Below are 14,573 nucleotides of genomic sequence, written 5' to 3' on the forward strand. Positions count from 1 at the left end.
CAACTTATCAGTTAAGTGATCCTGGAGTTCCTGAACAAGCCTTAGTTTTCTTATCTGACAGACAGCAACCTTTCTGAAAGGCTATTGTGAAGATTAGCAGTAATATAATGCACATCTGCTATTAGCATTGTTAATCATTATGTGCCTGACACTTTCTTTTGAAATGTTGCTGTTGTCTGTAAGTATAATATGTCCCCTACTAAATAACACAAAGATGATTCTCTTTCTCACTGGCAAATCAGAGATGGGTGGCAAAACACTGGGGGCGATCTCTGATCAAAAATCTGCTATCATTGATCTGGTCATAGTAAAGATTTTCACTTTAATTGTTTAAATATTTTTATTTTAACAGATTAAAAAGTTTTCAAACTGCTTAATGGATCAGGGGCTTAACTTTGGAATGACAGAATGTTTTGGAACTAAGTAGGGTGGCGGTTGCTCAACAATGCGAATGTACTAAATGCCACCAAACTGTTCACCTTAAAATAATTAATCTAGGAGTTCCCCTGTGGTACAACCCGTGAAGTATCCAACACTGTCAATGAACTGGCCCAGGTTGCTGCTGTGGCACAGCTTCAGCCCCTGACCCCAGAACTTCCACGTGCCAAGGGCAGAGCCAAAAAAAAACAGCTAAAAAATGTCAGAGTTCCTTGGTGGCTCAGCAGGCTAAAGACCTGGTGGAATTTCCACATGCTGCAGGTGCAGCCAAAATTAAAATAACAAAAATAAATAAATATGCTAATTTTCAGAGGGAACAAAGAAAAAAATACCCTAATTGTTCCTACTGACAAGTTAAAACTAAGTTTCATTCAAAGTAAAGCAGCCTAACACGGTGGAAACAGCCTAAGCCTGGAGATCAAGAAATACACTTCTCACCCCAACTCTGTGAGTTGTGTGATTCTGGACAAGTGCCTTAACCACTCTGGATATATCTTGAGTTCTACATCTGTCAAAAAATGAAACACGACTGAAAGAATAACAGGTTCCTCATAAGATTAAGATGTTGTAATTCGTATTATTGGTAAACAAATTATGAGAAATAAAACTGCCTAGATTAAAAAAACTAACTAATGGAGTTCCTTTGTGGTACAGCAGGTTAAGAATGTGGCGCTGTCACTGCCACAGCTCAGGTCACTGCTGTGGCACTAGTTCAATTCCTGGCCTGCGAATTTCCACATGCTGCATGCACAATCCAAAAAAAAAAAAAAGCAAATTAACTACTATATATGCTAAATCTCATAAATTAACTACAATATACACAATATAAACTAAAAGCCACCACACCTCCAGTGAGCTGAAAAATCTAAGTTATCCAAACAGGAAAACTCCCATTTCAAGGCAATTGAGTCCTACTGATTCCTATATACTGAAAAACAAAACAGACTCTATAATGACAGTGCCAAAATCATATTCACTGACATGATCTAAGCACAAAGAGAATTAATTCAGAGATGACTAATGTAGTAAGCTCGAGGACACCATTTTATTTTATTTTTTTTTTTTAGCTTTTTAGGGCTGCACCCATGGCATATGGAAGTTCCCAGGCTAGGGGTTGAATCGGAGCTGTAGCTGCCGGCCTGTGCCACAGCCACAGCAACACCAGATCCAAGCACACCACTGCTCACAGCAACGCCAGATCCTTAACGCACTGAGCAAGGCTAGGGATCAAACCCAAGTCCTCACGGATACTAGTCACACTCGTTTCCACTGCACCATGACACCGTGACGGAACTCCAAGGTCATTATTTTAAACCAAGCTGACGAACTACAAGTTTTTAACTAACAAACTCAATGACGTCTTTTTATTCAACTATTAAAAATGCATTAAGTATAAAAAATATAAACACCACGCATCATTAGACCATAAGTAAAAAATGTGTACAACAATCATCATTATTTTGCAAATAACAGTTTTTTCCTATAAATAACCTTCTGGTTAAAAACTCCTCTTGCTACAAGGCTCTTGAAAATGATATACATCTAAAAGGACTTTATTCAGTTTTTGAATTTGCAGGAAACAGAAGCTAAATCCTCTGATATCTTCTGGTATTAACTATAGGCCATTAAAGAAATGTTTTGGCAACTAACACCTTAACTACCATTAATTAGCGTAGAAGGCTTGTCTTCCTCCAAAATGCCTCCCAGTCCTAAGGGAAAAAAGAGTGATAGGGCACGGTCATGTAATCCTTTTAACTCAAAGTGATCTCAACTAAGTGATCAAGGTGATTAGCTGGGAACTCTCATCTGTTGTTTTCAAAGGGGTAAGACAGACACCGCCTAGATATCCATGAATCAGCAGTAAAGGGACACTCGAAGGGACAAAGGTTAACATTTAAGCCACATCAGGCTGCTGAGAATACACGAAGTGCTTTACAACCTACAGGCGAATTCTCCAACAACTTAGTGGTGGAGCCACTTAAAGAGCAAAAGAAAAGTTTGGATGACTTATAGCAGTTTCCCAAATCAATTCGATTTAGCAACTGAATCTTACTTCTCTTTCTGTCCTTGGTTGCATCAAAATGAAGGCATAAAGCCACCGATGCACATCCTTTCTAAAAAGAGTCCTGATTTTCTTTCTGTCAGAACAAGCATCACCTTGCCACACTTGCAAACTCACTACCAAAACTAAACTAGACCTGCCTTCTGATCCCACCTCTCCTGGGTACCCAACTTCTCTTCAAGACACCCCAGCCTGCTTAGTCAACTAGGCTTGAAACCTTGTACATACACTTGCAGCTCAGCCCTCACATCCACTTACCAAGTTTGATCAGTGCTAACACATTCTTTTTATACAAAACCATTTCCACTACTTTATCACTTTTTTCCTCCAACTATTGTAATAGCATCTTAATATATGCATTTCAGCCTTTCTTTTCACATAATGCTGTCAAATTCATAAACATAGCTCTAATAATGTCATCCCTACACTCTTACTCAAATCAAAACCCTTCACTGAGGAGTTCTTGCTGTGGCTCTGTGGAAATAAATCTGACTTGTATCCATGAGGACACAGATTTGATCCCAGGCCCTCAGTCAGTGGGTTAAGGATCCGGCATTGCCATGAGCTGTGGTACAGGTCGCAGATGCGTCTTGGATCTAGCACTGCTGTGGCTGTGGTGTAGGCCTGCGGCTACAGCTCTGATTCAACCCCTAGCTTGGGAACCTCCATATGCTGCAGGTGCAGCTCTAAAAAGACAAAATAAATAAATAAATAAACCCTTCACTGAAACCTCACTGTTGACATAAAGTTTGAATTTCTCATTCTTTCTTTCAAGGCCTCTATCAATGGCTCCAACATTCCACTCCAAACTTATACTCTACCAATTCCTTTCATATTCCCTTAATTTTAACTAAGTGAACCACTTGTTCTTTTCCATAGAAATCCTGAGCATTCTTAATTTGCCAATGTAATTCCCTCCATATGGAATTCTCTCCCCCATTCTCTCATAATCTAATCTCACTTGTTTTCTGTGGCTCACACAAGTGCCACATACCACATCCTCTCTGAAGTCTCTCCCTTATCCCCCATAGCAGAAATAATTGCTTGTTCTTCTAAATACCTGGACCATTTTATCTCTTACCTTTTAAAAAAAGTACTTAGCTTTTTAAAAAATTTATATATCATATCATCACCTCCCCTCACACTATAAACTCTTAAAGGTCAGGGTCTATGTTTTATCTTTGTATCCCCCAATGCAAGTGGCATAGTGCATAACAAGGACTCAAAATCATAACGAATAAATTAATAATAAAACCTAGTTAGGAGTTCCCGTCGTGGCACAGCGGAAATGAATCCGACTAGGAACCATGCGGTTGCAGGTTCAATCCCTGGCCTCACTCGGTGGGTTAAGGATCTGGTGTTGCCGTGAGCTGTGGTGTAGGTCACAGGCGCAGCTCGGAGCTGGCACTGCTGTGGCTCTGGCATAGGCCGGGAGCAACAGCTCTGATTAGACCTCCTAGCCTGGGAACCTCCACATGCCATGGTGCAGCCCTAAAAGGACAAAAGACAAAAAACAAACAAACAAAAAAACCTGTTAGCAGTCTCAAGAAAGGATATTCATGAAGAAAGACAGAAATACATCATAAAAGCTTGAAAATGTACAGCATTTCATGGGAAAACCCAAAATTCCAACCAAACACTACAACTAAACTATCCTTTATCAAGTAATAAACTCACAACTAATAAAAGAATAGTTCATTGAACAAAACTCAAGTCCCCACTTAGTGCCAGGCACCATTCTAGATACTTTAGAATCAACAGAACACAAAACCCTGCCTTTAAGGAGCTTATACTCTAGTGAAGAGGAAAAGATAATAAACAAAATAAGAAAGCAAAATATAAGTCAAACGGTTTACATGGTATGGAGAAAAACAGGGCGGGAAAGGGAGGTTAGGGAGAGCCAGAAATGGAGAAGCTGCCAATTTAAAAGGGTGGTAAGGAGGCCTCAATGGAAAGGGGAGATGAGCACAAAGAGTTAAAAAAGATGGAGCCAAGCATATACTTGGGCAACAGCACACTAGGCAGGGCAAACAGAAAATGCAAAGGACCTGAGACAGGACTATGCCTGGCACATTAAAGGAACAGGAAGAAGGCCATTGTGGCCAGAATGGAGTAAGCAAAAAGAAAAGTAAGAGGTCAGAGAGGAAGGAAGGGATCTGATTGCTTACAGCCTTGATAGGACTTGGCCAAACTCTGAGGAAAGATGAGGAATCACTGAAGGTTCTGGCCAGAAGGAGACAAAAATGTGATTTACCTTTTTAAAAGAATCAGTCTTGCTATGGTATTGTGAACAGACTACATAGGGGCAAGAGCAAAAAGGGCTACTGTAATAATTCAGAGGAGCTGATGGAGACTTAAACCAGTAAAGGTGGGAGTTCCACTGTGGTTCAGTGAGTTAAGAACCCAACACAGTGTCCATGAGGATGTGGGTTCAATTCCTGGCCTCACTCAGTGGGTTAAGGATCCAGCATTGCCACAAGCTGCAGCGTAGGACACAGATGCAGCTCAGATCCAGTGTTACCACGGCTGTGATGTAGGCCAGCAGTACACCTCTGATTCGACCCCTAGCCTGGGAACTTCCATATGCTGCGGGTGGCAGCCCTAAAAAGACAAAAATAAAGTAAAATAAAATAAATCAGCAGAGGTAATGAAAATGGTCAGAGTCTGTATATATTCTGAAAATAGGATCAGCAAGTTTTCCTGGTGGGCTAGATGTGCGTGAAAGGAAGAGTCAAGGATGACACCAAGTTTTGGCCTGAGTAACTGAAAAGACGGAGGAAGCTGCTATTTACTAAGACATGGATGACTACAAGAGGGGCAGAGGAGAGAGGGAGTTTGGTTAAAGACAAGTTCAGTCCAAGATGCCAATAAAACATCTAAGTGGAGGTATCAAAGTACCTCCTTTGATACCTCCTTCAGGCAGTAGCCTAAAGTTTCAGAAATAAAATTTGGGGATTCATCAGCACATATATGGTTTTAAAGCCTGAATGGGATCACTACGAGAATGAGAATAAGGAGCAAAGATCTCATGGGACAGCCCCATATTAAGAGGTAGGAGTTAATGAGGAAGAACCAAAAGAGACTGAGAAGAACTCAAGGAGCCAGGAGGAAAACCAGCACGGTGTGTTGTCCTAGAAAACAGAGTATAAAGCATTTCAAGGAAGGAGACAACTACTACACCAAATGCTGCTGATAGGTCAGGTAAGATTAAACATGGTGGTTTTGACAAAGCAGTCTCAGTACAGTAATGGAGTTCAAAGTCTCACCTGCAGTAGGCTCAAGAGAGAACAAGAAAACTGAAGATGAGTAGAAACAACTTTTTCAAGAAGCTGAGAAATTGGGTTATAGCTAGAAGAGACAGTGTGGTCAAGAAAAGGTCACTTTTTAAAGTAATAAATGAAATAATAGAATATCTATGCTGACTGGAATGAGCCAGCTGACAGGAAAATAATAATGTTGCAGTAGCGAAGAAAGAATGGTTATGATTTCAACTGTTAGAGAATTTCACCAGAAGAGTCAAAGAGCTCAAGGAAGAGACATTTTACTAGGTTAGTGGGCAATAATTCCAGCGTACTGTTACTCTTTGTGATACTCAAGAAGGGAAGAATGCAACCTCTAATTCTAATTCATGTGCCACAGGTGGCTCAGAAGAGCAGCTGGGCCTTTTACTCAGAACCTTCATGTTAGGCACTTTGCATGTTATTTCATTTAAGCTCAAAATAACCTCACAAGGTATTATCTTTATGTTACAGATAAGGGACTAGAAGCACAGAGAGAGCTAGCAATTTCATTAACATACAAAGCTGGTGAGTGGTAGGGCTATGTTTCAAATCCAGCTCCATCTGAATATTAGGTAAGGAATTACTCCTAATTTAGAGGGTTAAAAGTTTCATGGAACTTTTTTTTTTTTCCAGGTTCTTATCTGTTAGAAATACACACACTGAAGTATTTATGGAGGAAAGTATATAATGTCTAAGATTTGCTGTAAATACTCCAGCAAAATCAAAAACAAAAAGTAACTTTGAGTGAGGGATAGACAAAACAAGAGCAGTGAAACCCTGGTAACTGTTGAAGCTGGCTGATGGGTATGTGGAATTTCACTGTACTGTTCTTCTATGTACATCTGAAAATGCCACGATAAAAAATAAATCCAGGTCTTCCATGTCAAATTTCTCATTACTTCAAAGCCTGCCCTTAATTTCTGCTAAATCCTCCCTTCAAAAAGAATGTTATGTGCTTCACAGCTTACAAAATTTTCTTGTCTTCTTTAATCCTCACTGTAACTCTGCAAATTAGGGGGTTTATTCCAATGTCATGCATAAGGGAAGAGATCAGCAACTAGTACATGCCAGGATCAGATCTCCAAACCAAGTCTTTCTGTGTTAAAAACATATTTCTACTACCCAATACAGCAATCGACATCACACACAGGGTTGTCTCTGGGCATACCTATAAACAAAGTCCACCCAGGTGCTGGTCCTTTTCCTCGAATTTATTGCTTCCGCATAACTCTAGGACCCTGAGTTGCCTAAAAAGGACAAGCATTTCTCCGGGAAGACCTTGAAAAGACTTGTACTCAAGGACTTGACTAAAAGAAGCAGGTCCCAAATTTGCCCGGCCACCAACCCTCCTTGCCAAATTCTGGGTCTATCAGGAATTTATACACAACTTCTAAAAGGATGTTCTTAAAGTTGGCCTATCTCTGCTCTAGGGTCAACTCTCTGTGCCTCCATCTCTTCAAATGTAATACTCTGCTGTTCAGAGTTGTGTGTACCTTACACAACTATCAGAGGGATCAAGGTCCAAGTCTGTGAACCTTGAGCTCCAGAAAGAAAGGACACTACTAAACAATACAGGTCAATTTCACAAGCCAATTGTGTATAATTCCTCGATATTTATCACAAAGCTGTCTTATCAGAAAGCATCACAGTTAATACCTATTTTTAAGACACCACCTTTTAAAAAGCCTCATCACTAATATGTTTATCTTTTCTTCCACGATAACCTTGATACTGTAAACTTATTTACAGCTTACTTCAAAAACCACCAAAAATATGCATACCAAGGACACCAGATGTTTATTCTCTCCAGCTGCTAACCTACATTACCAAAATTGCAACACCTTTCCCCTCTAGCTCACTAGCTTCACTAACTAAAAATGAGCCCTCCAGAATTAAGTCAAAAGCTACCCAGTATCCAATGGTTCAATTAGGTTAAAATACGGGTTGCCTAAGCTGTACAAAAGCCTAATGATTAGGCTTCATATGATTAGATGCAATGTTTGAGGAGTTTCTGATTTACTTGGAATTATAAACATCATAAGAATGAACTGCCTTCATCTGAACTTTTAGAAACAAAACATTTCGTCAGGTCACTACCCAGCTGTCTTAAAATGTGCTGATTTTCAGTTAGGCTGATTAAACATAGGTAACCAAAGTTACAGACTCCATTTTCACATTAAGGGCCAACCTATCTAGGGAAAGATCTGTTCTTTACTCAAAGCTACAGACACACACACACACACACACACAAACAACCACAGCAACATGGGATCCAACCCACATCTGTGACCTACACCACAGCTCATGACAATTCCAAATCCTTAACCCACTGAGCAAGGCCAGAGATGGAACCCACATCCTCATGGACACTATGCTGGGTTCATAATCCGCTGAGCCACAAAAGAAATTCCCAAAACAATATTATTGAGGTCTAGCACAAAACACACCTCTGAGTCTACAAGTCGACACAAGGTAGCTGAATTAAACTAGCAAAACTGGAAAGGATAGTAAAAAAATAAATAAAAATCTATATCTGAGTCTTTAGGACAATTACTTTTTGCTTTATGTCAACAGTACTAATATGGTTAAATGTAATTCTTAAACAAAACGCTGATCTAATCAATAGGATGTTGTGAAAAGCCCTGGCACCTGGAAAACTGCAAAGAACAGGAAATTCTGCAGGTGAAGAAACTACAGCTTATCCATGACCCAGAAACACCTTAGGATTTATTATACAACCTGCTGCAAAATTCTCACTTTTCAAATGGAAATGAACCATGAAGTCACACAATGCAAAACTGTGATTTTAGTATTGATATAATCAACTATACCCCTTCCAGTTGTGCTAAAGTTAACTAAAGAAAGCAGATATCTACACAGTATTAGTTATGTCAGAAGTTAAGAGAATTTGAATACCAAAAAACTAAAATTTAGGATTGCTTCATTCACTCCGCCACACATGTATTGTTGAGACAGACATCATAAGTCTCACAAATGATACACTTAAAGGACCCTCAGGAAAAGAAATAAAGTAGGCATGAAAGTGACAAATCAGGTCATTTGGTCACCTCACTATTCAACGCAAATCCTAAAAGTTAAAGATCTGCAGATTGTTCAGGCTCAAACCATTTAAATATGTAGCTTACCATTAATCTGTTCTCATTATTGTACTACTCTCTGTTTTAATTGACATATAAATTTAAAATCTCTCAATAAACAGTTTTCTAAAATTACACTGGATTATGAAGCCTCTCATAATTACCTGTCAGAAGCAGTTTTTCTACAGCTGAGCAAATTTTTTTTAAACAGCCAATTTTCCAATAAAAAGATCTATGCAAAATAAATGAAAACAGAAGAGCAGAAAGATGGTAACGGTATCCAAACGTGTTATAAGAGAGTCAACTATTTAAAAGTAGAGCAGCCTGCATAGGAAGACTATTACCAGGGCTGGGTATTACGAAGCTCAAACAAATTAGTAGCTAATAAAGCAAATGACTATTTACATTTTTGCAAAGTCAACCAGGACCAGCATCCAGAGGCTTTTTACAACTAATAAATGAAACACAACATAAAAAAAAAACTTAAAAATCATTCCCGCTCAAATAGAATATAACCTGTCAACGAGCTTGGGAATGTCAAATAGATGGGTAATTATTTGCTAACTAAAACTTAAAAAGGGAAAAAGTATTCAATAAATCTGAAAAAAGCAGCTTAATGCCACTACAAGAGGTAGCTCTATTTTTCTGTTCCAAGTCACTCAGAATTAATCAATTTTCTACAAAATACATAGAAAAATGTATTATATTTATTATTCCTGACTTAAAAATTGAATTCACTGAATGAGAGAAGTACTCTGTGTCTAAAAATTCAAGCTCAGAACTCAGAATGTCTCTCACAAGCTTCTGCTTGGATTCAAGAATTCAAATCAGCACCAACACTCAGATGCAGAAATGAGCCAGGAAAGATAAGTAGTCAGTAGAGCAAAGAATGAACAAACTTCAATTTGCAGACATCTCTGACATTCACAGAAGTTTCATCTCTATCCAAGTTTCTCACTACAAATTAACCCATATAATGCCAAATTCTGAAGTACTAATTATTATTTGATGGGGCTAAAAGGGAAAAAAAGAATTAAAGAAGTAACATCTACTCCCCTTATTTACATAGTTCTAATCTTCCTGAAAGGTTTAAATTTGTTTTATATAAACCATCTCAATTCTCATGGGAGGTAGATAAAGAGTCAGGTTTCTGGAGGAGAAACAAGCACAAAGGGATTAAGTATCTTGTCCAGCAAGTCACCAATGAAAATAAAACCAGACCCAATTATTTAGCCTACAAAGTCTAAAATAACCTGCCTTCTTTGGTTCATAAACTTCGGATAATATTTTCAAGTGCCTACAAATAAAACCACAGAACTTCACGGAACAATACATATAATCAGAACACTATGCCAGAATTGAATATTCTGAACAAGAAAGTACTGCTTGCCCCAAATCAACGAAATGAACCACCACAATGGACTTAAAAAATACAAGGAGGAAACAATAGCCATATTGGCGAGAATTTTCAAAGGTCACTCTATTCATCTTACATCCTACTGCTCAAATTTTCTGCCAGGAAGCCAAAGGGGTCAGACATACTCCTTATTATTATATTCAATGCATATATCAAATCTCAAAATACTGCTAAGAGTTTAAATCGAAAGCCTATTATATTTTTAAAACCTTGCCCTCCAAAAACAAAACCTCAAAGCCTTCAGAGGATTATTCTGCTTCCTTCATGATGTATTTCATGATACACTTCAAATTTTAAAAATGATTAGCTTCCAGTTTATTTTTTAAATATTTATATTTACAGATTACTTAAAATGTGGTGTTCTGCTCAGCCCTCATTATGTTCAGGCAAGATTCCCACTTCCACTCAAACTTATTATTTGAACTTACAATGGCTGCATTATTCAAACTTACAATTTAGATACTTCCTAAATGGACAAAAGAAGAAAACTAATCAACCCAGAAAGCTCCCCAGGTACCAAAGAGGACCTTTTATTTGAAATCATACTAAGGTACCATATTATACACTCCATGAAGCCCAACAAAGCAATTATTGAAGTTATTCCTGCAACATGACGAAATACTTTATTTTTTTGCAAAATCTGACAAGACTGAGTTTTCAACTGTCAAAAGGGAAATCGTTTTCCAAGATTCTAGAAAACCCTCTTACTGAGGCAGTCTCAAAGCAGTTTCCTTAATCCTTCCAAATCCCAAAGAATCTAACACAAGCCAAAGAACACTGAATGAGATCTGCTGAAATGTCTGTGCTCAAACCCCTAAAGGTTATTTCGTATGTGTCTGGCAAGCTGATGGCTGTATGTCCACACAACCCTAGAAGTTTTTCCTCAATAAAGCTACCACTGCACTCCCCAACTCAAATTAAAATATCAGAAAATCCAAAAGCCTCCAACTAAATTTTACTTGAACCACTTGGGAGAAAAAGCTGACAACCGAGGATCTGTTATCTGCACCCTTAAAGAGAGTGAAAGACTCATAAAGCTCAATTCCTGCCACTTTTAGAAGCTAGATGTACATTACCTCTGTCTGCCTCTAGCATGGGACTGAGATATTACATCACTCAATGCCTGAAAACTGCCCTATTACCCAGAAAGCACCAGGGTATCTGAGACACTGCACCAAGGTATCCCCTCCTCCCTCTGACACACAGCCCTCAAACAAGCCGGGCCCTGCTCTCCCGCAGAATCTTCACAAAGCCATCTGCCCTGCACCTGCTGCAATCCTGTTTCTATTCACTCTTGGTGCACTCCTCTTGACCCTGTATGGCTCTTCTATCTGCTCACTCATCAGGCCAATGTCTAGGAGGACACTCCCCCAAATTTGGGAGAGTATACTCAGCTCTCCCTTATCCCTGCCCCATTCACTGGCTTCTGGAACTAAAAGCAGGCTTCATGAGCTGTCTGATCCTAGAAGCATGAACTTTCAGATATATTAAAGGGCTTAATGTCTTCCATTTGTCCATTAACATCATCCCAGGATCCACACACTCTCCCACACAATCTCCAGTTCCCCTAAATCCAGAATTTAATCCCCCTCTTTAGGTTTTTTTTTTTTTTCCCAACTACTATACTCTGTCCTTCCATATACTTTCAGTTACCTAAAACTTGTGGCCCCTTTGATCTTGTAAGACCCAAAGTTTTCCAACCTCTCCCTACATTTCAGCACTCTGCTCCTTCCATACTCTCTTAAGCAACCTGTCTTCCTAATTCTCTCGTCTGAATGGTCATTCCCTGCCCTAAACCCGGGCGTCCTACTTCCCCCACCACCACCCCAATCCCATACACACCTTACCCCTTTCTAGTCAAAGACATGCCCACACATATTCCCACCTTGCTCTTTCCTTAACCCATCATACTATGCATTCTTCTACATTCTCTACCCAAAAAGATCCTGTCTTCCCCCTTTCCTTTCCTTTGTTCCCTGCCTACCTCCTTCTCTCTCTACCCTCTTTACCAGACAAAATCTAGCCCCCCAAACCAGTGCTTCCCTCCCTCCACATATTGTACTTCAGACCTAGCTGCTAGTCTGGGAACCTATTTCCCTTCAACCCGCTCCACCCTCCCTTTCCTTCTCCCCAGCTGCCCTCCACAAGTCCTACCCCAGAAACGACTCCTCCCCTCTGTCCCCACGCTTCACCTGCCACTCTAAGAACACTCCCTCCGCCCTCTACACCTTTGGGCCTCCAACTCACACACACTCCACTCCACCTGTCCCCTCCAAGGTGCCCCCAAGCCCAAAGTTCCCTCTCCTGCTGCTCCCCCACCTTCATCCATACTTCCTGCAAGAACACCCTACAATTCACTCCCTTCTCCTGCTACCTGCTAAATACCTCTTGCCCAGACATCTCCTCTCCATCCCCCTCTCCCACTGTCCCCACTTGGCTCTCAAACCCGTCAAACGCAGGCCCTGCTCCAAATGCCCTCCCACTTCTGCCATCAACTCCTCTCCCCTGAGCACCACTACCAGATACCTGCCTTCTCCCCTCACAGGTTCTCCCCTGGCAGGTCCCGTCTATCCAGCCTCAACACCCTCTTGCCTCCCTCCTGGCCAGACACTGTCCTCACACCCCTCACAGGTCTCCTGAAGCCTCTGGACCCACCCTCCCTCCTCTCCTGCCTGGACACCCTCCATTTCCCTCACCATCATTCCAGAGAAGCCCCTAGACACCGTCAGACCGCCCCTCCCTTTCCACGCTCACCCTGCCACATTGCCCCCCGAGCTGGACACTCTCCTCCCCATTTCCCTTCACATCTGTCCGTGGTCTCCCCGATACCTGCCCCCACTCCCTGCCCCTCACAGGCCGGGACATCCGCCTCTTCCATGCCTCCCTCGAGTCCCCAGTCTTCTCCTTCTATCCCCATCACACTCGCCTCTGCCCTTCCCAAGCCTCCCGAATCCCCCCTAGGCTGCCCCCCACCGCCTGCCTGTCCTCCGGCCCTCTCCCACTTGCCTGAAGGCCCTCACCCTCGGCTGGGCCGGATCCCTCCACGCTCCCTTCTCCCCCAAATCTGCCCACACCCTCCGCCTGCCCCCCCTCAGCCTCTCCCCCAACCCCTGCCCCTAACGTCCTCCAACACCTGCCCAGAGCCCCTCACCCTCCATCCTAGCCAGACCCCCGGCGCCGGGTCCCCACACACTGCCCACGCCCTGCCCTCGCGCAGGGCCGGGACCCTGTCCCCCCCGAAGGTGAGGAAGGCTGCCCACTGCCCTTGCCCGAAGCGCCCGGGCACCGCAGCGGCGGTGGCGGCGGCCACAATGCTGGAGCCACGGGGGCCGGGATTGCTCCCTGCTCTCCGCCCCGGGCGCCGCTGCCGCCACCACCGTCGCTGCTAAGGACGCACAACAAACAATGCGGGGCCCGGGCCGGCACCGCCAACCGCCTCAACCGCCGCCTTAACCGCCACCCGCCTGGGACGGCCCGCCGCGCAGGCGCCAGCCCCGCCGCCGAAACCTACCCGCGCCTCCGTGCTCGGTTGGCGCCCGGTCCCCGCTCCTGCTCCGCCGCCGCCGCCACCTCGTCCGCCTGCGTCTCCGGCTCCTCAGCCCAGCGGCGGCGGCTGCGGCGGCTGCTGCCCTGGTGGCGCTCGCGGCTCCGGTCTCCGCTTCGGCGGCGGCGGCGGCAGGCACGTGACGCCGCCGAGCGCGCCCATTGGCCAGGCCGGGGGGGCGGGCCCCGCGGCTGCTGGGGAACGGAAAGCCCGCCCCCTCGCTCACCGCGCGCCCCCTCCACGCGCGCTCTGCCGCACCTGAGAACGCAGGCCAGCGCCCACCGCTGCTGTGCCGCGCCGCCGCCTGCGCCAACTGCGCACCTGCGAACGCGCAGGACGCACACGCTGGTGGCGGCCGCATGCACCTGCGAGCGGACGCTTACGTAAACTGCGTCCCCGCCTTCCTCTGGGCGCCAGGCCGCCGCCTGCCGCAACACCTGAGCCCCTCTGCGCTAACGGCGTAACTGCTGCGGCGCGGGGACGAGCTACGTAGGGAAGCCTGCGAAATGCACGGAAACTTCGTAACTTCCGAATCTGGGAGCGGCTCCAGGCCGCCGCTGCGGCGAGCTGGCCTCTCCCCTCGCGCACCCCAGTGCGTGGTATCCCCCAACCCCAACGGCTACGTAAATAGAGTAGGCGCCGTAATGGCTACCCAGGTGGAGGAGAGGGAGGCCGGTGAGATTTGACTTGTTAAAAGGTTAGAATCCAGCCTCTGCCCTTTCTACACCTACCA

General features: G+C 43.5%; 1 protein-coding gene across 3 annotated transcripts in view; it reads right to left on the minus strand.

Annotated features, from left to right (window-relative positions):
* STRBP (spermatid perinuclear RNA binding protein) overlaps positions 1-13,977 on the minus strand; it is a 165,774-nt gene extending 151,797 nt beyond the window's left edge. The window contains exon 1 of one of the 3 annotated variants that reach the window (XM_021074603.1): positions 13,808-13,966. The gene's annotated coding sequence lies outside the window, so the exon portion shown is untranslated. Of the gene's footprint in view, positions 1-13,807 lie in introns of all 3 variants that reach the window. The other 2 variants (XM_021074611.1, XM_021074606.1) reach the window with 2 other exon arrangements.

Source organism: Sus scrofa, chromosome 1 (genome assembly GCF_000003025.6).
Source record: "Sus scrofa isolate TJ Tabasco breed Duroc chromosome 1, Sscrofa11.1, whole genome shotgun sequence".
In the NCBI taxonomy this organism is placed as follows: Eukaryota; Metazoa; Chordata; class Mammalia; order Artiodactyla; family Suidae; genus Sus; species Sus scrofa.